General features: G+C 41.9%; 1 protein-coding gene and 1 long non-coding RNA gene across 13 annotated transcripts in view; both read right to left on the bottom strand.

The window, feature by feature from the left end:
* Window positions 1–24,155, bottom strand: part of PCDH9 (protocadherin 9) — a 746,233-nt gene that overhangs the window by 680,260 nt on the left and 41,818 nt on the right. The window lies entirely within an intron of this gene.
* LOC310675429 lies at window positions 17,104–22,604 on the bottom strand. The gene is made up of 2 exons (XR_014510143.1): window positions 22,538–22,604; window positions 17,104–20,738 (listed from the first exon to the last, which is right to left on the bottom strand). It is a non-coding gene; the product is annotated as an uncharacterized lncRNA (long non-coding RNA).

The raw sequence follows: 24,155 nt of genomic DNA, 5'->3' as shown, positions 1-24,155 counted from the left end.
CATTCTCCCAAAGGGACACTAACTGAGTCCGTATATAAAAGTAAAAATGAATCTTAAATGCACACACACAAAAGTATTCAAGCAGAAGTATATATAATGATCAACCATCATGCAATGCAACACCATATGTCCTGTAGCATCCACATTGGGTTGGGGGGACGTGGAAGGATAAACAGTGATAAAAAAAAATATAATGAACAACTTTAAAAGGAAACATGTCCTCCTAATTATAGCAGATTTTAACTGCCTCTCCCCCTTATGGAAAAGCAACTGCATTAAAAATTTCAAAATATTTTTGTTAAAAAGCCAACAACGAAGTGAAATAGAATGAGACATTCAGAAAGCAAGTCTCAAGGTTGCTTGATACAATACATGAATGACACATGAGATAGAAAAGCCACGGAGGTGCAATAGATATAAAGAATGCAAATAAAAGTCAAGCAAGCAGCCTGCTTATGTTTTATAACAGATCTTGTATGGGGGGGGGGATCTATCCACAAGGCATAGTAAAGAGTGTATATAGCCACTAACAGAGGGCTAATCATATTCCTCGTAGTTGCTCCTCACCTCTACAAGGAAAATTGAAGGGATGCAAGAGGAACACACTTGAAGGAAAAACAAAGCCTGTCTTCCAGTCCTGATACTGGGCAGCCTGGTCCCCAATGACAGGATTTCTAAGAGGCGGAATGTGCTCAAAGATTATGGAGATAGTCTACAGTCCCCAGGAACTCTTAAGAAGGCCCTACGTCCACACATTCACACATGACACACACACAATAATGATGGGTATTTTGCTAGTATAGAGCTGGTGCCATACCTTGACTCTCAGCTTTAGGATAGTAAGACTGAAATACCTCCCGAAGTTGTAAGGATTACAGCTGCATAATGCATGTGAAGCACTTTTGAAAGTACTGTACAAATGGTGTTGATCATAATGATTAATAGCCAGGTACTATTTTCACCCAAAATGAATGGGCTCAGGACAGAAACTTTTATTCAAGGAGAACTACAGTAGGAATTGCAGTGCCTAGACCCTGAAGTATGCACTGGAAAGCCACTAGAAGCCCAACTTCCTCCACACGCACATGGCGACTTCTGCTAGGAAATAATACTGTACACAATATTACAATATGCTCCCATGTTCTTCCTGAAAACATTATGATTGATGTGATTACCATACTGCTGGCATTTTAACACACAGTTCCTGTCATCACAAAATGAAATGATGGACAAATCATATTTTGATGTTTTCCTTATGCCCTGAAATATTTAGTTGTTGCTCTTCCATTGGAAAGACATGCCTCAACACCCTCTCCTACTAAGAGTTATTCTGAATTAAATCTAGAGACCATATAAAACACTTGAAATGTTTTCTGTTTTAACATTAGCAATGCTTATGAACATCACAGCACTTCCAAGGATGTTGTGAGGTTTTCCATTGTCCTTACAGCAACATATGGATGAGAACTGCAGACTGAAGGTACCATTTTGGGATTTTCATGTGGGTGAACAGAAAAGCTAAGACAGTCAACAGTTCATTGACACACCATTACTGATCACATTTACTGTATAGGTATTAGGAGTTGAACTGAAATGGTCTCTCAACTGAACATCCCAATTCACTTGTGGTAAATTTGGGTGGCTGTTCCAGGGGCATGAATGAGGGTGGGTGAGGCTGAACCAAATCTTCTCTTTCACCTTTGGAACTTACTGCAGCATCAGCTTTGGTTTATTTATTTGTTTATCTTTTTTTTATAAAAAAAAATTGTCAATCTGTATGTGAGAGGCAGGGAAATTCTTCCCCTGTCCCACTGGTCGCCTACAGTGTTTAACTAAAGGTATAGAGACTGGGTTATCGCTCCAGTCAATGTCCTGTTTCTCCACTCCCACAGGCTGAACCAGGCATCCCAGTTCAGCCCCCACACACCTCAAAATGGCTGCCCATGTTTGCTGTGAGGGGCGGGGAAGCCTTGAAAAATGAACTCTGAAACTGGGTAAAATATTATTGGTGCCAACATAGATGGTACAAAATTAACTCTGGGGTGGCTTATGCAGGGCCAACTTGGACTATTACACCAGTCTTGTTCCTATAGAATGTAGAGATTTAATATCCCCCAGGATTAAGTAATCATGTGAGATTCTTGCATTTAATTACCGTATTTTTCGCCCCATAGGACGCACCGGCCCATAGGACGCACCTAGTTTTTTGGGGGGGAAATAAAGGGAAAAATTTTTATTTCCCCCCCAGGTGGGCTGTGCCAATCCCGAAGCTTGGGGCGTGCTGAGCTCAGCGCGCCCCAAGCTTCTGGGTGCCGGCAAGGTCTCCACTAGCGGTGGGAGAGCCGCACGGCTCTCCCAGGGCTAGCGGAGCGCTGCGCCAATCCCGAAGCTTGGGGCGTGCTGAGCTCAGCGCGCCCCAAGCTTCTGGGTGCTGGCAAGGTCTCTGCTAGCCGTGGGAGAGCCGCGCAGCGCCGCGCAGCTTTCCCACAGCTAGCAGAGCTCTGCGCTAATCCCGATGCTTGGGGCGTGCGGAGCTCAGCGCGCCCCAAGCTTCTGGGTGCCGGCAAGGTCTCCGCTAGCCCTGGAAGAGCCGCGCGGCTTTCCCAGGGCTAGCGGAGCGCAGCGCCAATCCCGAAGCTTGGGGCGTGCGGAGCTCAGCGCGCCCCAAGCTTCTGGGTGCCGGCAAGGTCTCCGCTAGTCCTGGAAGAGCCGCGCGGCTTTCCCAGGGCTAGCGGAGCGCAGCGCCAATCCCGAAGCTTGGGGCATGCGGAGCTCAGCGCGCCCCAAGCTTCTGGGTGCCGGCAAGGTCTCCGCTAGCCCTGGAAGAGCCGCGCGGCTTTCCCAGGGCTAGTGGAGCGCAGCGCCAATCCCGAAGCTTGGGGCGTGCGGAGCTCAGCGCGCCCCAAGCTTCTGGGTGCCGGCAAGGTCTCCGCTAGCCCTGGAAGAGCCGCGCGGCTTTCCCAGGGCCAGCGGAGCGCAGCGCCAATCCCGAAGCTTGGGGCGTGCGGAGCTCAGCGCGCCCCAAGCTTCTGGGTGCTGGCAAGGTCTCTGCTAGCCATGGGAGAGCCGCGCGGCTTTCCCACAGCTAGCGGAGCGCTGCGCCAATCCCGAAGATTGGGGAGTGCGGAGCTCAGCGCGCCCCAAGCTTCTGGGTGCCGGCAAGGTCTCCACTAGCCGTGGGAGAGCCGCGCGGCTTTCCCAGGGCTAGCGGAGCGCTGCGCCAATCCCGAAGCTTGGGGAGTGCGGAGCTCAGCGCGCCCCAAGCTTCTGGGTGCTGGCAAGGTCTCTGCTAGCTCCCATGGCTAGCAGATAGCTTCCTGAAGCCTGGAGAGCGAGAGGGGTCGGTGCGCACCGACCCCCCTCGCTCTCCAGGCTTCAGCGAAAGCCTGCATTCGCCCCATAGGACGCACACACATTTCCCCTTCCTTTTTGGAGGGGAAAAAGTGCGTCCTATAGGGCGAAAAATACGGTACTGCAATGTCTACCTGATAGACTAAAAATACTTTGAAGAGTTGAATAATTGCATGGTCTGTATAGAGGTTATAAAAGCTACCAGGTCCATTCTTTTCATTAAGCATGCCAATGATTTCGAAAAGGCTCTTGTGGGGTGATTGTATTAATTGTTTTACTGCTCCATAATCTCTGCTGTGTTCGATTTTGGAGGATATAGGCTTTTAAATTTTTTTATGACTATCTTCCATTGACTCGTTTTATATTTTTCTTATTTATTAGCAGGATGGGGACTCTAGGAAAGACAGAAGACCCAAGTGCAAAAGTTTGCAGGTAGCTGCCACCAGCCCTATCTACTCCTATTTCCAAACAAGCTGTACCTGCGATGAAAAAAGAAATAATAAGGTATTCCAGTTACATATTTTTCCATTTTGTTACCTGAATATGTATCCATGAGGACAGTTCTAGATGCTCCTGTTGCTCAGCAACAACATATCAGCTTTACAAAAGAACATGGTAGAGGGTCTGTGAAAAGAAACCTGGCTTTGTTCTTTTTAGTTAGGCAGGGAAAGAACAGCTCTGATTCAAAGCTTTGAAATGCTGAAGTGGAAATGAGGGATATAAGCGAAGTACGAAGATGACATCAGAGGGAAAACCATAATTTGTTTATCAGGCCCTCTTCACATCCAGATTCTATTTTACCATGCGCTATGCAAGAATGGGGTTTATATTTTAAAAGGCAACTCAAGAAAATCCTGAAACAGTTCAGCAGAACTCACTCCCAAGTAAGTGTGAAGAGGACTGCAGCCCCTAGGTCTTAATTTCTTTCTTTCTTTCTTTCTTTTAGAGCATATTTACACCACAGAATTGAAGTAGTTGAATATTTTATCCCCAAGAGACAGGAAATGAAGGTGTGCTAGGGATCTCTAACAAGAAATTCTCAGCAGATTCACAGAACCTGCATTAGGGTGGGCTCTGAAATACACATTTGAATATATGAATATACATGTATAGTAAGTACTGTATACTGAGTATACAATCTACTCAGAAGTGGATGCCATGGAATTCAATGAGATTACACCCAGGTAAACTGGTATAGGATTGCAGTGAGTTAGAACTATCCTATGGAGTCTGGAGTTGTGAAGTCTGTGGCAGAGGAACCATCATTTCCAACCCCCCACAAGGCTCATGCAAAATACGGTAAAGGTGAGAGGAAGCTTTTTCCCTCGCACCCTGAGGTAACACTTTTTCTAAATAAATCTTACTGGTTTCAGGGAGACTCCACAAAGCTTAGTCCATTTTCCTCTTTGGTACTAGACTTTCAGTGTTTGTGCACCTTGTAAACTTTATCCTTCATGCATGAAGGAGATATATCTATTTGGTTTAAAATAATGGTAAGTTTCTCTGGAAGCCGAATTCTGCCCTTTGCCCAAACAAGCAGAGTACATAGCCCTTTTGTCATTTTTAAGGTAAAGGCAGTAAATGAAACTGAAAATAATGAAATCTTTCACACAAAACCCATAGTGTTCCTACTCCTTAGAGAAGACAATGGAAAACTCTCACTGGTCATAACATATTAGGATTTTACTCTTGATATATAAATTCTGGAAGTCTGAGCAGCATATGAATACAAAAACAAACAGGTATCTAGACAGCTCCATCTCCTACAAACTTTACAAAATACTAGCTTCATTATTACGTACACAAACCCCTTCTAGTAAGAATCACTTCAGTTTGAAAATAACAAAAATTCTGTGTTGTTTACTTCACAGACACCAATTTGATTTGTAACTTTAGAGCAAATTTCATTGTTTAAGAGCAAGGCTTTTTCAAAGGCAGGCTCTTTTCAAAATTATAGTTTGAGACTTCTTGTTTCCATGGAAATGACCTTTTACTATTCTATGGAAATGGAAGTAGTTTTATATATTTCTCTTCTTCCGGGCTTTATTATACCAGCAAAACTATAATTCAGAATACAGTCCTCATGGCACAGCTGCCCACTCACCTAAGAGAAAATGGTGAAGCAACTCAGGAGCTTCCTAAGAATATAAAATTTCTGTTCATCTTTTCAACATTGCAAGAGTGCCAGGAGATCATCTAGTGCATGCCGTGAGTGGAGGGAATGTGATTTTTTGTCCATTGATAGGTTCCTAGGGGAATATTTGGATCTCGATTTCTTTCCCTCTTTTCTAAGTCACTCTCTTGTGCCTTTTTATCTGAAGAACTGTAGAAGAGGTTTTAAAAAGTGCAGGACAATGGAGTTAGTTCATCTCCAGTAGCAATATAAGAAGAGGCTCCTCATTCAGAATCAAAATTTAGATTCTCCCTACCCACCTGGTTCTCTCTGTAATTTTTCTTAGAATAAAACTCTTCAGCAGGCAGTGTGGTTTCTCGCCTGGAACACCACAGAAGATAATCCCCACAGTGGAATACTCTTTCCAAGCAAATGTAAAGTTCCACCCATCACTCTGTCAAGTTTGCAGGTCACATTTTTTGCATTCAGCATTACACCTTGTGCAGCAGACAACATTTGTGCTAGTACTGTACAGGGAAACTCACCACAGCAAAATCCCATGTTGAAATTGTTCTGTAGCAAAATCCTGCTCCAGATTAGGGCTGATCCAAAACTGCTTATCTATTTTCAAATTCTGCTTAGAGCCTTCTCTCCTCTGTGCTCACTCCCTTTAGATTTGGGGTGTGTGCATCTCATTTCCTTGGTCCTTTTCCTTTCATGTGATTTCCCTACTCTGACTTAGCTCTGATTCCATGTTACATCAGTAGTAACAATAACAAGAGTTAATACTAATGACATTCCCTGTTAACCAGACAGAGAGCTTCAAATCTTATTTATTAATATAGAGCCCTTCATCCGAGGATCACAAGACAGTCTACAATAGGAAAACACAAAAATACAAACCAAACAATAACGCTGGACTAAGAGGAGGCTGGACTAACTAGATGGGCCACTGGCCTGATTCAACAGGCTGTTCTTAATTTCTTATGCTCTTATCATTTTGTATGAGCCACCTTACGTACTTTTGTAGAAAGGTGGAATATAATTCAAACAACAACAACAATTTTAGATAGAATCCAACATAATGCTAAGGCAATTGTGCTGCCTGTGCAAGGATTTCTGCTTGCACAAAGAAATGTTATCCCACTCTCATTCCCCCATGCTCACTCTGTATCTTGTAATACTTCCATAATTTCACAGGAGTTTTCTGTCTTATATCAGCAACTCCTCTTTCACACATTTATCCACTTTCTGGCCACTCTTCTTGAGTACGGGGATTTAAAATTAGAAGCAGCTCAAACATTGTAATATACTGCCTTGTCACATCTCCAAAAACATTTCACAATCATTTACTTAAACTGCCTTCCACATTGTCATCTGCCATATTGTGATTAATGCAATCATTAATCAGAACAAATTAGGAAAATATATTTGACTTCTGAGTGCAATTTCTGATGATGTCTCTTTGTTATTTCTGATGAGATGGCAATTGTGTCGCAGTGGGGGTGGGAATAAAGAGAGTACAGGTCTAGTGAGGCAAGATTATAGTGCTAAATACAGACAATACGAAACTATTTCTCTGAACAGTTTTGCAAAAGCCACATCTTGTATTCACATGCCATGTTCTGGTACTGTTATGAGGGACAACAGCCTTAGAATCATAGAACCGTAGAGTTGGAAGGGATCTGGAGGGTCATCTAGTCCAACCCCCCGCACTGCAGGAACCTCAGCTAAAGCATCCATGACAGATGACCATCCAACCTCTGCTTTAAAAAACCTCCAAGGAAGAAGAATCCACCACCTCCCGAGAGAGTCCATTCCCACTGCCAAACAGCTCTTACTATCAGAAAGCTCTTCCTGATATTTAGTCAGAATCTCCTTTCTTGAAACTTGACTCTATTGGTTCAGGTCCTACCCTCCATAGCCTTGGAAATAGATATGCAGTGCCACTTCTTATACCCCTTGTTCAATGATAAGCACTGGTTTTTCTAGATATCTCTCTCCCTGTGTTATTAGAATGCTAGTGCTGCACCAATATCGTTGTTGTAGTTGGGTGGTATTCTACTAACATGAACCTTCCTAGGTCCTTCTTTATGCAACCATCCTTCAGAGCCACAGAAGAAGCTATTTATCATAAATAAGCCCCTTTGTTAGTGTTCACTGTTCTGTTCTTCCATGATCCTGGAATAGCAAAGAAGAATGGAGATATCCACTCTCTCACGTACATTATGAACTCAGTTCAAGAGAAAAATGTTGTTTTGATCTAAGGGCACCAAAGACAGACAGGACAACACTTCCTGGTGCCAGTGGTGAATTTTCCGTCACTATGGTAACCTGATTTCCAGTACTGTATGTTTCAATCCTGAATAGAAGGCATCATGATAAAGAATTATAACTGGTGTGATTATTACACTTAACCACTCTGAGTATCTCACTTGTGTTAATGATATATTTTAATTCAATTCACTGTGTTAACTGGGGCTGCATGAATTGCTAAGGGATGGAGGAGAATTTTGTTTGGTCTGCATACAAGTGACAGGTAACAATCAAATTTCACACTTCTCTAACTTTGTAGTATCATTTCAGAAATATGTTTCTTTTTTTTCTGGGGGAAATACAAACAAAATGCATATTTTGGGGGAGATTTATAGAACAGCAAACAAAAACAATATTTTATGGGTAAGATTGTATACAAAAATATGTACAATTGTAATGCAATTTTATGTGTGTGTTAAAAAAATGGATGGAATAGACTTATCATTGAATGTGTGAAACAAGCATGGAATGGAAAGAGACTGCTCAGTGTGTCCCTACCTTCCCTCAATGTCACATCAAAGTCTAGATACATCATGTAATGGAATTTTCTCACACTCCATTCTTGCTATTTTTGCTCCTTCCCCATGCTTCCTTGGAATGTCTCTGCACCATCAACCCTTTTGTGGCACGCTCCTACCTTTACAATGATGGTACAATATTAAGATAGATGGTTTAGGAGAGTAACTAAAGCTTAGTTCTCACTGAAGTTGTATGCTTTTGTCACTGACTGCTTTGCCACACAAAAGAATATCAAGTCAGAGAGAGGTTCTCTAGCCTAGTCTTCTCCTGACATGGTGCAGCCCATGTTTATGGAGGAGCATTCAAAGGCCAGGGTAAATTGTGTTGCTGTAGCTCACTCCTAACCCAGACTCTGTGTAGAAGCGGGGTACTGCTGGATCAGGGGCTGCTCTACTATGAAACTATGAATTAAGCTTAAGTTTCAGGGCTCTTGATCCTGGAGGGGATCCAGAAGCAACTTTAGTCCACATTGCAAATTTGAGTTGCACGAATCAAATGGATTAATCTTTTGCTGTATATATTTCAACAATCCCGAAGTTTAAGAGCACAGTAGCACAGACATTGTAAACAACCACACTGAAGAAGATGGCAGGGGTTATCCAGAGCTGGTTGCTGGTTGAGAAGGGACCCCCATAACAGTTCAAGCTTCAGCCCCCCCCCCCAATGTAGGTCAGCCACTGTGCTGGCTGAGCTAGTCTGAGCCTGGCAAAAGGAAAACAAGTCTTTAAAATAGAGTTTGGATTGCAGCACACTGGGTTGTTAGGTCATGTGACTGACTGGAACAGACTTTGAAAGCGGGCCAAATCTCCCCCTGCCCCTAGAACTTACCCAGGACTTATCCCAGCCTTGGCTCAGCTAGCTAAGCCCCAGCTAAGGAAGACTTACACCTCTGTGTCTGTGGCTGAGCCAGGATGATGGACTTCAGCCAGTGTAGCCCCAACTGAGCCAAACCTCAGCCAGAGATTTGCCTGCTCCAAACTCCACACTCGTTCCAGCATCATCTGGGGTTTGGATTGCTCCCTGTGTGAGGGCCAGGTTTAGGTGCTTTCTGTAAGCCAGAATTCCCTCAGAGAAAATCTCATTGCTAGGTAGCCTTAAGGAAGCCCCTTTATTTTAGAGTCAGACACACCTACTTGATAAGGCAGTAGGAGCAAGGATGAGATAATGTACCTGAATTGGCTTAAACAATCAAAAACATAATGTGAGTATTATTTATGAAATAGGGCATTTTGTAGAGGTAGCAGTGAGTAGAATCACTCGCTGGTTTATAGTTAACATATTCAAGATGAAGGATTAAAGGACTAAAATACATCATTAAAATAATGGCCTGACTTTAAAAAGAAAGGGAGACATGGCATGCCTGGAATAGGATCCATCAGTTGTCACCATCTTTCTCAAATATATTTTATGATCCATCTAAACAGCTTTGTCACTGGGTAAAATCAACCCCATACTTACTTACGCTACAAGCTGGCAGAGCCACTTGGATTCAGAAAAAAAAAGGATTAGGTTCTTCTCAATTTTTAATTACCACATTTCTGGCTGCAGTCAAAGCAGCACAGAGAAGTTTCCATTTAGCATTTTATCATGCAACTGAATCTTAATCCACCCACTCTTTTTGATAAGACAGTGAATTGTGACCTAAAAGGAGGGGGGGGGGAAATGTGATAGAAAAAAGCATTATGGAAAAAGCTTGGATGTATGTTATTTTGAAAAAATTTAGCACTGAAAATATAGTTAGGTAATGGTTACTAATTTAAATGGCTTATTGATAGAAACATTTTGTTTTTCGTAAAGGGTTTTGCAAAAAAGGAAATGAAAACTACATTAAATGGCTGGCTCTTATAGACATGAATAGGTGGTTTCAAATTACTCATGTCTTTCATGCTTTACTGGTTCCTGTTTTCATTAATGAACTACCAAATAATCTTAAAATTATTTGCATGTAAAGGATACAGTTATAAGGTGGAATAATGTGCATGTGTACCCACTGATTCTTATGGGGAGGAAAAAGGAGGTACCATCCCTGCCAGATCGTGATGGGGACGGAGCGAGATGCCTGTGCAATTTTGTACCAGGCTTGTGCAGCAGCTACTTCCGTGGGAGCCACTGCTACATTTTCATATTAAAACCATGAAGAATAGGCCCATCACAGGGGTATTTCCATGTCTGCTAAGAAAAATTTACACAGAGGCAGCTTATCAAATGGTAAGGGATAGCCATCACCTTCAGGCCTTGCCTGTGTACTCCCAGAGCAGAGGGCGTATGGGGTATTAGGGGAGGGGTAGCACCTCTGGTGTGGGACACGTCATGCTCCTTCTGGTGTAGTTTGTCCACCTTTGGTCCCCACTCTGCTCTCACCTGTGGCCCCTAGAAGCTGTCCACACCTGACAGTGGCTGTACCCTGAGAATGGCTTCAACTGACCAGCTAAACCAGGTTCCTACACATGCTAAACGGGATGCGGGTGGCGCTGTGGGTTAAAGCCTCAGCGCCTAGGGCTTGCCAATCGAAAGGTCGGCGGTTCGAATCCCCGCAGCGGGGTGCGCTCCCGTTGTTCGGTCCCAGCGCCTGCCAACCTAGCAGTTCGAAAGCACCCCCGGGTGCAAGTAGATAAATAGGGACCGCTTACTAGCGGGAAGGTAAACGGCGTTTCCGTGTGCGGCTCTGGCTCGCCAGAGCAGCGATGTCACGCTGGCCACGTGACCCGGAAGTGTCTTCGGACAGCGCTGGCCCCCGGCCTCCTTGAGTGAGATGGGCGCACAACCCTAGAGTCTGTCAAGACTGGCCCGTACGGGCAGGGGTACCTTTACCTTTACCTTACACATGCTAAATAGGGAAGTGAGGTGCAGATGGAGCTTGCCAACCTGGGAAGACAGCCCATCTAGCTGAAGGAAAACTCTGATCCTCAACCTCTGCTGCCTGGCGGGATATCTCTGGGAGAAAAAAAATGCTAAAGGGTAAACCCTACACAGATCCAGAGTGGAGACCCTAAGGTGGTTGGATGGCTCCTTGTACACCTCTTTCCAGCAACTCCTTCAGCCAAGCTGGTGCCAAATGTACTGCTCTGCTTTCCTGTGGACACCATCAGTGAGACTGGGGGTGGGCGGGTCTTGTCACCTGGGCAGCCCAGGACCTCCATACACACTACCCAGGCTTGTGCTTGGGGAAGTCACTTTGGTGCTGCTAACACAGCGGTTTGACTTCATCCCCGGAAGCACACTCCATTATCTCTTGAGACAAATGAACGCCAACAACACCAGTGGCCAACAGGGCTGTGGGGGTGGGGATCCATTGCTGTACTGATGCCCCAGCACCCTGCATCACTTCCAATTACCAGTGGGGCTGGTGGGCTGGTGGGCAGGCAGTGGGAAGCTCAGCACCGTGCAGGGGCGGCAGTCAAGCCCACGCAACTGCGCTTATGCCATGCCAAGCACCCCACTGCCTTGGTAACTAACCATGACGTGTGGTGTTGGGAAACCAGTAGATCAAGGCTACCCTGCCAGCCGCTACTGCCCAGAGGAATGGCCAACTTCTATATTCCTAAGGATTGTACTGTTTGGTCCCAAGGCCAAGATTCCCCAACCCCCTCACATATGGTTGGCTCTGTAATCAAGTGGACATAATAGCAGTGATGACTCCAGTGTATATGAACTACGATGGGAGTGGTTCAGCAATTTAGAAGAATGAATGTGCTTCCTAAAATGTTCCCCTCAGGAGGCAGATTGGAAAGACAAAAGACTGCTCCCAGAGAGTTCAAGAGATAGTGTGTGTCTGTGTGTGTGTGTGTGTGTGTGTGTGTGTGATATAGACCACCGATTCATTACTTACTTACATTCATTACTAAATCTGGACTAAGGGCCACTACCAAGTGCATCTGGCTGACAAAGTTTGAAATATAATACAGGTTTGACCCTTTTTAGGTCAACTAGGCTAACTAATATTTTCCATAGATTCCAAGTGTGTGCATACAGTTTTATAGGGAAGCCCTGGGATCACAAATCAAGCTTCTCTTTGTAATATACATGTGTGGCCCTCAGACCTAGCCCCATATTTTCAAGTCATAACCATAACAATAAAGTTATTGATTAATGTACAGAAAGCAGAAAACAATGGAAAATACATTTACTGGGAGCCTGCAGCTATGTAATAAATAATAATAATAATAATAATAATAATAATAATAATAATAATAATAATAATAATACAATTATAGTTGTGCAACTCTATAATGTGAGATGACATCTAATTTCCCCATAAATTTCTATTTAAAAGTTGTAATGTATGTTTTTTGTCAGGGGTTGCCAAAACACACTGTGTTTTGCCCCGCTGTGACTAAAGTCAGCTTGCCAGTGCCTACAAGTACAAATATTTCCCCCTCTATGAAATGAAAGTGAACAAGCAAGAATGAAGAGGATCATGCTCCTGCTGCAAATACTCTCCATGCATTCAATCTAGGAGAAACAGTCTTCAAAGATGAAAACATTTAAGTTCCACTTATGAAGCACATTCTGTCATGAAAACAGTTGCTGACGAGTTCACTTGAGTTTCAAACTGTTTTATCACAAACAGTGCTGCATATACTGTAGATATTCCAGCACTCTGAAAGGTAGAAGACTCTCCCCTTATCAAATATAACACAAATAATTAATTTACATGAAACTGCCTAACAGACCAGTATTTAGTTGACCTCTAATCTGAGGGACAAACAACCATCTCCTGATGTAGATGAATATACATCATCAAAAGACCGGAAATTAACAAAGTGACTTTTGCTTAAAAGATCAAGGAAGCACTTGAATTAGAACCCAGAAGGTGCATAAAAACATGGAGGGCTTTTTTAGAAGACCGCCACATGTTCAATGATTGCATTAGGTGGGTTCATGGGGTTGTACAACAAGCCCCACCTTGCTGTCCACGAGTTCCCTTTGCATAAAAGATGCTCTACATGTATATTCACAAAGATATGTAAAGATAGTCCATGCAAGTGATTTGGAAAGGTGTATGCACAACTTCTCATTCTCATAAAACACCAAACACACAAAAATCGGGGTTGTGGTACCAAACCATATTACAACTTTCTCAGGAAAGAAAAGAGATATCTTAGATTTTATTCTCCAAGATAACAAGTTCTTTCCACATAAACTATGATGAAATAATAGTAAAATATGTGGAGCACACTCTTGTTTGTTTGCATAGATTGTGACATCTGATTTATTACCCCATCTGTCAAATTGATCTGAGGAAGAAATCTGATATGTATTAAGGCAATACTAAGCCCACTTCAGATGAAAAGAATGAATACAATTCTATAATTGTTGTAAATAGCTAGACATTTTTCATGATCCCAACACGTTTGAGAAATAAATGTATTAGTAGCATGAATATGTCAGTGGATATTAACTATAGTGGTTCAAACTAGAAATTGTTTTTTAAAAAATTGAATCAGAATTTTAAAAGGTTTGCTAACATTTCTGTTGCCTTAGGGTGCTTCCAGATGGGTGTTTTGTATGCGATCACTGTGGTAGTCATGCATACAGTATACATTTTTCACAATATCGCCATATAATCAGTGTCAAAATGCCAGTTCATAGCTTTTCCCTTCATTTATTCAGTTTACACCTCCCATGGAAAATCTGATACATTAAAAAAAGAAAACCATTCATTCACATTTTCTCAATGATCTGTTTGTGACATCAAGCCCCTATCTATAGGCACTCTTACTTACAAATGAAATCTTGACTGAATACAGGCAAATATGATGAGATATATGCTTTCAGTCTTTTAAAACTGAATCTGTAACCCTTTATCAAACACCTAGATAGCTTTTCTATGTATAAGGAAGAACCACAAGGAAAATCTGTAACTTCTGAAACCAAGCCTTATTAAATGACACTATAGATCAGGGTGACTATCTTGTGGCCCTACAGATGTTGCTGGACTACAACTCCCATCATCCATGACCTCTGTCTGTGCAGGCTGGGACTGATATGAGTTGTATTCCAACAGCTTCTGGTGATCCACCCATCATAGGTCATGTATTATTGTTGAATATTCCAAGTATGTATAACTATCACTCAAACAGTTCATATGTTTTCTTTCTGTCCCATATAAACACATGGTTACCCCAGTAACTACTATCCCTAAATTCTGGGATAGTAAATTTAAAGTAAAGGGTCCTGCTCAGTATCCTTGCATATATACAGAGTCAAGAAGGAAGGAATCTGCTAATTTCACAGTTTCCCCTCTTCTCTCTAATCAGGTAATTGCATAACTGTGTATGTGGATAGCATGGTCAGAGATTATAGGTCATATTTAGTTGCAACCCAAGAGGTTTCCAGTGTTATAGCAACCAATCTGTATGCTCGCTTGTTCAAGAAGTGAATGGTAAGATTGGTTCTTTTTACAGTGGTACCTCGGGTTAAGTACTTAATTCGTTCCAGAGGTCCATTCTTAACCTGAAACTGTCCTTAACCTGAAGCACCACTTTAGCTAATGGGGCCTCCTGCTGCCACCGTGCCACCAGAGCACAATTTCTGTTCTCATCCTGAAGCAAATTTCTTAACCTGAGGTACTATCTGAGTCTGTGACCTGAAGCGTATGTCACCCGAGGTACCACTGTATTGGTAATTTCTGCTGTACTAAGGAAGGCGAGATTGAACGCTAATAAGTAGCAATGCATTACCTCAGAAGCAGGTCAGGCCCTGTTTAAATGCAGTGTTCCCAGTTCCTCTCCCAGGCCACACCTTTCTCTGTATCAAGGATAAATATTCCTATTCTGTATTTTTATTTGGGTACTATTTGTGTGTTAGCACTAGGATTACTGATTGGCTGAAAGCATTTCTCTCCCACCTTTGTAAAACTAAGGTAGCTCCCAACAATCAGCATAGCACTACAATGCGGCAACTCGAGGCTAGGTCACATTCTACTCCTTAAAAGCTTACGTTTTTCTGGGTCTCCAGCAAGCAAGGAATGGCAAGGTTTTGTATGAAAATATTTCCAAAGAACCACAGCACCTAGCGTAAAGGACTCCCTCTCTACCTCTACTGTATCTATGCAGGTTGTGTGGTGCAGCATCTGTAGCAGAGCCAACACTGGTGACATTAAATAGGAAGGTGGAGGAGGCTCCCATGGTAAAAATGTTTCCCATGTGGTAATTTTGATAATAAATTCTGCTACTATAGTAGTGATATTGAAGTCAACACAATGAAGGCATAACTTTTGCTATTAAAGTGCATATTTTAATTTGTCTTATTAGGTCAGTTAAAAAATGAAATTTAACCTCAGATTCTTAAACCTCACATCAGTCTTGCACATGGCTCACCAATCCTGTCACCTTCACTCCAGGTACCTCTAACTATTCATTTAGTGAAAGAAATCTTACCATTAAGGAAGCTGCCATCCCACAGGAATGGACTTGACATGCCTATGGACTTTCAGCCATAACCTCACACTCCAGATGTCCCTTTGAACCCCAGGGGGCAGAGGTCTCTTCTATGGACATCTTCTCTTGCTTCCTCAGTGCTTACTTGGCATGGACAGTGTCTTGTACCCTTCAAAACTCATCCACCTCTGTTGGGTTACAGGGTGCTCAATTTCACTAGGTCAATGGTACCACTTCGTAGGTGTATACCATCACTGCTATTTTTTTACTTTACACACTTAATCAAACAATAGGTGATAGCTAACTAGGACATACTCAGAGCAGATCCACTGCAATCAATTACTTAGGTCTATTATTTCAGTGGGTATACTCTGAATATGACTAACACTGGATATCATCCAATGAGTCTGTAAAGGTTGTAAGATTATATCCAACAATTATTTATCCTCACTTGTTCTATATTTCTGCTCTGTTGTGGGTATTCCCCATAATACTTCAGATGTGTGTTGTGTTGTGATAGATAGACACCATCGCTGAACACATTTCCAAGTCTCTGTAACAGGTCAAACTTATGTGTGCAAATCACCCAGTCGCCCCATGACCACTAGACACCCCAGCTTCTTATTCTGCTTCGGAAAATATAACAGGTCCATGTGTGAACTAGCCCTAGCTCTAGAATCTTTCCAGCCCTTGTGTAGTTAGAGAAAGTAATGTGTGAACCAGGGCGATTTTGTTGGCAGGGCACCACTTCCCATCAATGACTCAGATATGGGTGTGGGCTCACTATGTGAATCCACATGCTCACACAAATGGCATAAATTTGGCCATCAACGTAACTGAGCCAGCCTCATGTGTTACTTTCTCCACATGACTGTATCTACAAGGCTGTTCCACCTGGGGAATTTTAGGCTATCTGAAGGAGCTCACTCAAGTGTTGAATGATCAAGTAAAGAGAAATCAAGTGCTGTACATGGATGTGTGGGGTTTGTCTTTAGATATGGAGTCCTCTGGGTTGCATCCATTCTGACCTACATCAGAAACCCAGCATGATTTTGTTCTGAGGATGCACTGGGAGCATCAACAACAGTTCTGTCGTAGGGTTACAAGCCTGTGTGCTCATACTGAGTACTCTTGTGTATCTCAACCCATGCACCTTGAGCTACAAAGAATTTTAGGTTATGACCTTTTGCATTTTCTCAAAAAGTGCTGTTGGAGTCAAGAGGGTGCCAGGTTTCCATACGTAAAATGAGACAGCACTTGACTGAATAGTCAGTCATTGTATGACACACCACATTTATGCCATTTCAATATCGAGTTATTTATGTATGCAATTCAGAAAAGACTGCTAGGTCTCTCCAGCCCATTGTATCACACCAACTCAAATTCTCAAAAAATAAAAATAAAAATTCAAGACAAAGCCTCAACATTGTACAAAACAACTTCTGAAACTTTATTGTGAATTTTTCCCCAAGGTACATTTAGTAAATGATCATAGCCTTAAAATCATCAGTTAAAAAATATAAGTTGAAAGAAGTCCACATTTAAGCAAAGTTAAGTTTCAGTACAGACTTTAAAAGTCACAGAATATAAATATATACAATTATATGAATGAGATAAAATTGCAATTACATTAGGTTATATATAGATATAGAGATATATTGTAAATAAATAGGGTTTTGATTTGACAGGCATGAGAGGCATACTGCTTTACATTTAAAGTGTTCAACAAAATGAAGCAAAAAATGGAATGTAGTACAATTTGTAAATACAGTGATTTTTAAAACCTTATATCTTTTCTTCTGTCAATATTTAAATTATAATGTACAAATATCAATTTTATAAAGGTCAGCCATTAGCTTTCACCAGCCTTGCAAATAAGTCTAGGAAATGTCCTAATTCACATATATGGGGTTTGTTTTGTCTTGTATCATCCCACCTGCCCACACATTTGTGGTATAAAAGAAGCAAAGTTTGTCATGTTTTGCTGTGCAATCACCTGCAAGCAATTCCAATTCATCAAAGGCAACTGGGCCAGTCGGTATTTGCAAGCCTGGCTTTCACCATCCAAACCGAAGCATTACTTTGCTATACATGTGCTTAGTGAATTTCCAGCCGAGTGGTAGATATAAAGTAGACAAAATATCTCAGATAAATGCATAGAATCTTTTTATCTAAACTACTTACATGATAAATACATAGCAACAGGATTGAAATAGAATGAATATCTGAATTTTGCAGCTTTCCCCCCCCTTGTAAAAGAATGTGTTGAGAAAATGTATTCATTCACCAGTCCAGTGAACATGTACATACCTTTTTGTAAAATATTGCCTACCCTGTACTGGTACATGGAAGGAGTACACCCCCCACATGAACTGTTATTATTTATGCAATGCTTTCAAACCATGTTATTACTAATCCATAGTGACCACATCATACACACATAGCAGGAATATGTGCTTACTAACTACTGAGGAATAATAACTGTTGAGTAGTAAATAATTATATTGGAAATGTTCCAAGTGAACACAACTGTCTTCTTCTTATTATTATTTTTTACATTAAGTAACATCATGGTATACAAAATGCAAGTCATGGGCCAAGGGAATCTGAGGTGGCAATCCTATGTGCACTTACCTGGGAGTAAGTTCCATTGAAGTCAATGGGCTTACATCTCAGGAAGATTGCTAAATTTCTTTTCTATCCCCCCCCCCCCCCCCGTTTAACTGGCATTGGGTAAACAGGTAGATCAATGTTTCACCTATCCATGTCAAGCAGGGGCTTGTATGGCCTGTTCTTCCCTCCACTTATCTGCCCCAATCCCATAATGAAGATCTGCAGTCAGAAACAGGTTTTGATATATGCAGCTAAAGCAGATGGGCAAGTCCATCTTTTTCATAATACTCACTGGGTCTCCACTGAACTGGCTAGACACATCTTTGGGTGCATGTGGGCATTAACCAACTATTGCATGCAAGACTAGAGCAGGACTATTTGTTTAGATTGTCAGCAGGAGCAAGGTTCTGTTTTCCACACACTTTTTTCTTCCCTATGTTGATTCTTCAATTTTGAAGCACATTTCTAGACTTTGTCATTCTAATTCCCACCCATGCTCCCTTCTATCAAATCGCCCTCCATGTTCTCAGTTTGGTGCTCACCTACTAAATTAGAATGACGGACGGAGGATGAGAACACAAAATAATCTTAAAAATTGTGTTTGTGTGTCTCCAAAGACACAGCATGTATATTCAATTTAACAATTGTTCTCTTCCTTTTCTGCCACATTAACAAAATTAAGATGCACTTCAGACTGAAAGACAGGGGCAATCCAATGTGGTTCAAAGCACTGCACTTTCATGATTTTTTAAAACCTTTTTAAAAAGGAAAGTAAAAAAGAAACAAAACTCACTAAATCTATAAATTAGCACACCAGGGAGCAAAGTTTGTAGCCTCACCCTCTCCCTGATTGCAAATAATTTGTTTCTGTGGGGTAACATTCAAAATTTTGCACGCTTGCACTTTGAAATAATATTGTGTGTCTTTGCACTGCATGATTTTACTGTAGAGTTTTGGTTTTGAGTCAAGTTGCTTATTCAATTACCACCAATGAAGTTACTGAGTGTCTGGCTCTGTGTGAAGGCAAATATGACTTTTCGAAGAGAGATCGAGTGGCTTGCTAGTGCTGCTACTCTCTGGCGTGTGTTCTCTGTTAGACCTGCTCCTCACATTGTACAGAGTAAATGAGATAAAAACTACTTGTATTGGTTTTACCAATAATATCACTAACACAGTGCATGCATTCAGTTCTGCAACTGTTTTAAAAACGTTTATTTTATGTAAGATGTAAAATGTAAGATGTAAGATGAATGCATTGTCACATCTATCCTCTTTTAAAACTGGGGAAATAAATGGCATGCAGCTCCTCTGATGCGCAAGGGAGAGGCATGGAAGAGGGCTGACACATCATCTTCTTGTCAGGGAAAGCAATTTGCTGAGCCGGCATTTGACTTGCTGCTATATGTATGTCCATAATGTAACAAGTGGTGAAGGGGAGTTCATACTGTGAGTGTAGAATACAGGATTGCAGCTTTAAATAGCTTGGAAATAATATTTATCTCACTGTTTTGGGTGGATGGCAGAAGCAGACACGGGGGTGAGGAAATGTGCTGTTTTGATTTGTTTTGTACAAAGGAGTCCAATTGTTTCACCTAGCTAAGAAGTAAATGAATGAAAAGTGGAATCATGGATTCAAACATCACACAGTAAGGTTATATCACTCATGCTCCACAACCATACTGCGTGCATTGCCAAAACAAGTTGGAAAAGCAGGCATTACTTGGCAGGGACAAAAAGCAAAGCATCTCTACTGAGTCTTTTCTAGTTCAAAAATGTAAACAGTGGTTCAGTCCATATTACACTACTTATTGTACAGAGTTTTTCTAACTAAGCCAACTTGTTGTAATGGTCTTACTTGGTTGGTGGATCGCAGCAAAAAAGGCATCTGGTTTGAAAACTTTCCAAAAATACAACTGGTTATCTGAAGAAATTCCCCGAAGGTATATGTATGTATTAAATATATTTTAAAGACCACCTCATTTCTATACTGCCCAGCTGCTGAAGCTCTTTGGGCAGTTCAAAAGATAATGCCAGTGTTCACCTTTCCAGAGATCCACTGCTGACAAACCGTAGTTCTGTTATTTGTGCCTTAGAGGGCTTATGCTTATCTGATATAAAAGCTCAGCTACCCCCATCCCAGATATTTTCACAATAGTGCTGCATTCGCTGGAGAAGTTCTTCTCTCTGAGCACAATTGAAATGAACAGGAACTGTGCAAGAACACTGCCATGCACTTGCGCATAACATGCTGACCTTAATCATCTTAAATTGCAACCTGGAAAACAGCATGACCCCCTAGATCACAGGCAAAATAATAGAGCGCTATGCTAAATAACAGGAGGAAGCACTGAAGTAGTAAAGTAATCAGAATAAAAGCTTATTTCTTCAGCAGCTCAAGCTATTTCAGTAGAAAGCTCAAAAACCCCTGTTGCTATGTCCAAGATCTCCCCTCATTTATATACAGTGGTACCTCGAGTTAAGTACTTAATTTGTTCTGGAGGTCCGATCTTAACCTGAAACTGTTCCTAACCTGAAGCACCACTTTAGCTAATGGGGCCTCCTGCTGCCACTGCGCCGCTGGAGCACGATTTCTGTTCTCATCCTGAAGCAAAGTTCTTAATCCGAGGAAATATTTCTGGGTTAGCGGAGTCTGTAACCTGAAGCGTATGTAACCCGAGGTACCACCGTACACACATTTTTCCATGTTTCGGTCCAGAGGACAAGTGTGGCAGCTGGATTTAAATTCAGAAGCCTTTGCAACACTGTCCCATATGACGATTGCAAATTGATAAACACATTTACATGTTGGCATGGAGAATATACACAGTGTGATGACACCAAGATGAGCTTCACACATTGCACAGCCTAGGCAAATATTTGCCTCCACATATGCACTGGACAATGTCTCAGGCAAGCTGCACATTCTCCACATAAAGAATATGGCCAATAAATACGCAATCCAGTTGATAAGGGCAAAAGGCAAGATTCCCTCTTCACACTTACTTTGGCATATTCTTCATGTTTTCATGTGAATGCATACAGTAGTCACCAGTGTTTATGGACCTGATGCATTCAACTGGCACTAATTACAACATATATATCATATTAATCTAAGGACTCAGCCATACAGCTGCAAATGAAATCTTTTAAATTTGCTGTAAAGTGCAATAAACAAATGTGATGTTAGCTGGTGACAGTGAGCTATATCAAATTCAATGTATTTTTCAAAATGTTTTTTTAAAGCATTTTCACAGCCTTTTTTTATATGTGTGCAGTTTCCACCCAAATTTCTGATGCAAAATCTACAATTATTGAATTCCTGCATTGAATTTGTGGCAATGGTGCTCTTCTACTCTTTGGGTCATACCTTGGCTTATTAGAGTCTGCAGAGGTCTGTAATGCGTCTAATAAAGGATCTGGGACTACACACTTAATGATGTCACTTTTGTGTAGTAGGGCTTGTAAATCCCAAGCAGGCACAGTCCTGAATGACTCTTGCCAATGCCCCTTCCCCCTATCATACGACTTTGCAGCAGCAGTGCAGATACTGGAGATGCACTGTATCCTAATACAGTATTTAGGTCACAACTAACTCCAACATGCGTGAAAATGCAGAATTGTCACCAACTAGTTTCTGCTCAGGGTAGACCCAGTGACTTCAATGGACATGCATTAATTAGGCTGACCAGTTTAAATAAGTCTACTCTGGTTAGAAGATCCTTGGATACAATCCTTAGCTATATGTAGAAAGGCCCCAGGCCTTAGAGAAGATTATGTGCTGAAAGTCAGGTGTCAAGGCTTCGCTGCAATCACCTCTCATCTCAGAGGACTCTTGGGGAGTAAAGCAGGGGGCAGAGAGGCCATTCTCTGTCATTCAGGTGAGAACATACTCCAAAGCAGGTAGCACTTTTCAGATGTTCTCACTGCTGAAGCTCAATCTTAGGGAGGGAGGGAGGGTGCACAGCATCGAGAGAGCGGATTCCATCCCCAAATACAACATTTAGCCTCCTGTGACTAAAATAAGCCAACACATATATGCTTGCCTCTGCAGGGTTCTCAACCACTTGAGGAGGCTCCATGTGCGGCAGGGCCTGCACCAAGGGTAGGTATCACATCCCTGCAGAGGGCCCAGTGCCACTCTTTGGAGACTCCTGGTCATTCTCAGCCTCTTTGCTGCCATTTCTCTTCTTTACCTGACATCTCTGAGCATGCAAACAATGGCAAGAGTGAGGCGAAACCTCACTCCCCCCTATCCTTGTGCTCTCCCTCTTGAGGGTTGTTGGGATTGGACCCAGTGGATAAGAACAAGCAGCAAGGCACTGGCATCCTGAAGTGAAGGAACGGGTCCACAGGTGGCACCTTGCTCAAGAACCTACTAAAGCCCAGAAGCAGCATTGATCATAAGTTCATTTCAGACATGGAAATGAATATGTGTAGGTCAGATGTAGATCCTCAGTCCCCCTACAGCTCCACAGTAACAGGATCTGAAAAGGGCATGCATTTTAACACTTTCCTCATAATGCCTAAAGGCTGTTCATGACATCATTTGTTCCCTAAGTAAGTGTGAATTAGGAAAGTATTTGTTTTTTTAACGCAGCTGAAATCAACTTGAGTAATTCCTCTTAGTTACAGTGCGGTGTTTATCCTTTTAAAAATGGAATGCAGCTTAAGACCACATCTCCTTTCTGATTTATAAGAGTAGCTGTGACCGTTGAAGTACATGATAGAGATTATTAATAATTACATCTGTATTTTTCAGCCTAATTGGATTTATAAATTGCACACCAGCCCTCAAGCAAACATAAAAAGAACAATGTAAACAGAGCATTGTAGAACACTTCTTAACCCAAACAACAACAGCTAAGAACAGGATGGCTGATCTGCTTTGTTATTGTTATTTTCATCTTTTAAAATCTTTTTCATCTTTTTCATCTGTTTAAAAGATATTGTTGAGGTTGAGCAAAACATAATTTGGGGAAGGGGAAGCCCATGCATTAGATTTCAGCTGATGTTGGCACATATTTCATGTAGTGCCTCCAACACCTAGATCTTTTTTAAAAAAGATATCATCATGCTTGCAACACTACTGAAACACCTGTGACTTTTTGCTAGCTGAATTGTGTCACAATTCATGCTCTTCTGCGCTGGTGCAACATGTTCTATCTCCCAGACACTTCATAAGATAATCTTATGGCAGAAGGTTGCCTACACATGATGCTTCCTGAAGAGTGAGCTCGGGGGAAACCCAGTGCTGCACTACTCAAATTTATTCTCAACAAATGTTAGGCCTTGATTCTCCGTTCTTGAAGTACAGTGGTACCTCAGGTTAAGTACTTAATTCGTTCGAGAGGTCCGTACTTAAGCTGAAACTGTTCTTAACCTGAAGCACCACTTTAGCTAATGGAGCCTCCTGCTGCTGCCACGCCGCCGGAACCCAATTTCTGTTCTTATCCTGAAGCAAAGTTCTTAACCTGAAGCACTATTTCTGGGTTAGCGGAGTCTGTAACCTCAAGCGTATGTAACGTGAAGCGTATGTAACCCGAGGTACCACTGTACGTCCATGAGAGAGGTCTCTCTCAAAAGAAGCAGGCCTTTACTCAGTAGCACTGCTGTCCAAGTATAAAATGTAATTCTGCCTAAATGTTCGCTTACATGCCAGGTACACCCTGATGTGAAGAGACAAGAGAGCCCTATCTGAGGATAAAAGGAAAATATCCATCATAGTCCCCAAGCTGTAAATCTTAATAGAGAGGCTAAAGGAATAAAGTGTTACGTTTCCTTTTGCAGTACTGTAATGGGTCTCCCTGTTGCATGGCTGGAAGAAATCCGTGATTTGATTTACTAAAGGTGAAAAGTAAATA

Source organism: Podarcis tiliguerta (assembly GCF_965153285.1).
Source record: "Podarcis tiliguerta genome assembly, chromosome: 4".
In the NCBI taxonomy this organism is placed as follows: Eukaryota; Metazoa; Chordata; class Lepidosauria; order Squamata; family Lacertidae; genus Podarcis; species Podarcis tiliguerta.
Note: the sequence above shows the minus strand (reverse complement) of the source record. Positions and strands in the feature narration are given on the sequence as shown.